The sequence below is a fragment of the Petaurus breviceps genome, unplaced genomic scaffold, assembly GCF_028583685.1.
Source record: "Petaurus breviceps papuanus isolate PSGF00001 unplaced genomic scaffold, PetGlider_PUasm1.0 90895, whole genome shotgun sequence".
In the NCBI taxonomy this organism is placed as follows: Eukaryota; Metazoa; Chordata; class Mammalia; order Diprotodontia; family Petauridae; genus Petaurus; species Petaurus breviceps.
The window spans coordinates 10,248,342-10,250,953 of NW_027187372.1; the positions used below are offsets into that span (position 1 = coordinate 10,248,342).

Consider the following 2,612-nt stretch of genomic DNA (forward strand, 5'->3'; position numbering starts at 1 on the left):
CTTTTGACATTCTTCCAAATTGTTCACCACAGTCATTATACGAGTTCCCTATTCCACCAATAATATTTTAGCATCAATTTGTAATACTAAAGATTCTAAGGAAAAATTAAGTCACTAGTGAATTGATCACCTTGTTTTTGTGCTAGTCATTAAGAATTTCTGAGCTGTCTACATTGGTCCCTAACTGATATAGATAAGCGTAGATAATGTAGATATAGATGTTTGTAATTTCATAGATATCTGTATAAGTATCTACTAAGTTCACTGTTCTGGACCAAAAAAAAAGTGAGTTTTCTGTTCTGTATGAAAGGCTTCACAAGTATTTATGAAGATATTTCAGAAGTACCTTCAAAATTATTTTTCCCCCTTAATAGTACCTAGCATTATGCCAGATAAAATGAATGATAAATACACTTTTAAGACAATGTCTTGTTTTTAATGAATACTATAATGCCTGCTTTCTTTTTTTTTTAAGCAAGCATAGTTCAATTTATTTGTTCATTAAAAAAAAAAAAACATCTGCCTGGGGGCTCTGGACAGATACTTGAGTGTCAGTCTTCACAAGATGGTCGGTGAATTCCTGATAAGGAGACTTAGTGAACACAGTCTCCTTCCACAGGTCTGGGGTTATATAGCTGTATGTTTTGGAGATGGCATCAAAGGTAGATTTGGCAAAGTTGCCCAGAGTGTCAATGCAGCCTCTCGCAGAAGTGTAGCATTCATCAATTCCAGCCATCATCAGCAGCTTCTTAGGCACAGGAGCTGAGACAATTCCAGTACCTCTAGGAGAGGGGATCAGGCACCCCAGAACCGACCCACATTGCCCAGTGACCTTGCAGGGTACTGTGTGAGGCTTGCCAATCTTGTTCCCCCAATAGCCATGTCTCACAGGAACGATGGACAGCTTGGCCAGAATGATAGCACCACGAATAGCTGTGGCCACTTCCTTGGAGCACTTGACACCCAGACCAAAATGGCCATTGTAGTCACCAATGGCCACAAAAGCCTTGAACCTGGTACATTGTCCAGCTCTAGTTTGTTTCTGAACAGGCATGATCTTCAGAACCTCTTCTTTCAATGAAGATCCCAGGAAGAAATCTATGATTTCAGACTCCTTGATAGGAAGGGATAAAGATAGATCTCTTCCAAAGACTTGATCCTCATGTCCTTGACTAGCCGGCCCAGCTTAGTGACAGGAACCCACTCCTTGTCTTCGGCCTTTCCTCCCTGGGCCCTGCGGCCACGGCCCCGGCCTCGACCATGGCCCCGGCCTCGACCTTGGTCCCCACTGCCAAAGCCACCTCAGAAGCTGCCCCGGCCTCCTGAAACTCCTGCAGCACCGGTGTTGTCTGCCATTTGGTGTTCACTAGAAGTAGAAGGTGCCTGCTTTCTTAAAGACCAATTTATGTTAGATCTAATGAGAAGAATTCCATTGTTGCCATTAAAAGGAATCCACAAATATTAGATGCTATGGGAAAACATGCATTATAAAGCTGAAAGAAAGTTTAAATGCTATATTGTTCCTGAAAGCTTAATATTATTCACAATTTTTTAATGGGGAATATCTTTTACAGCATATACTCTTATCAAATTGTATTTTAAAGATATTTTATATGGTAATTTTGCTGTCTACCAAAGTATTTTCTACCTAAGATGAAAATTTTAAAAAATACCAGTTTATGTTTAACACAGTCAGGTTTCTAAAAAGGTGACATTATTTTGCTCTTCTTAAAAGAAAGACATTAGGAGGCAGAGTCAAGATGGTGGAGTAGAAGCAGTACCTCCCCGCGACTCTGGCTTCCACCTTCCCCAATCCATGTAAAAAGGGGACTCTGAACAAACTTTGGAGCTGCAGAACCCACAAAGTGACACAGATAAGCTAACCTCCTGCTGAGGACAGCCCAGCAGGCTGGCAGGTATTGGCTAGCACAGTGCTCTGGGAGCTGAGCCCAGAACCACACCAAGGCTTTAGCCCCAAGGCAGGCCTGACCAGCTGCGGGCCAGAGGGACTCCAGATCAGCAGCAGCTGTGGCCATTTCCAGATTTATCAACACATAGATGCGAAGGACAAAGTGAGAGGTCAGTGCAGTCTGGAATTTGGGACCCAGTAAGTGGGAGTGCATGGATTTTGCCCCTGGGGGTAGAAGCCACTGAAACTGTGGCACAGCCAGCCAGAAAACCTGGCAGCTTCAGCTCCTGACCTGCAGAGTGTAGGGGGACCAAGCACTAGTCTAAGGGGTAATCGCTCCTGATTTAACTTGCTTGGATCTGGATTGCAGTCTAGGGTGGAGGTTCTGGGGTGTGTGTCCAGCTTACCAGAGCTTGTGGAGACCTCAGAGAGGGAACACATCTAATACCTCCAGAAGCTGAGAAAACCTTAGCGTTTGGGATGAAAGCTCCCCTGTCTGGTAGCAGAGTCCTACTGTGGCAAAAAGTCCAAAAGTCATGTAATTGAATGGCAACATGACCAAGCCAAAGAAACAAAGCAAAAAGAAAAACCCAAAATTAGACTCCTATTTTGGGGACATAAAGGATCAAAGCATGGAACAGGAGGAAGAGAGTGAAATCAGAACCCCTGCACCAACCAAAAGCTTCAAAGGAAAATATAATCT

General features: G+C 43.4%; 1 pseudogene; it reads right to left on the reverse strand.

Moving 5' to 3' along the window:
- Window positions 1-490: 490 nt before the first annotated feature.
- LOC138151181 (small ribosomal subunit protein uS5 pseudogene) lies at window positions 491-1,356 on the reverse strand (annotated as a pseudogene).
- Between the last annotated feature and the right edge of the window lie 1,256 nt (window positions 1,357-2,612).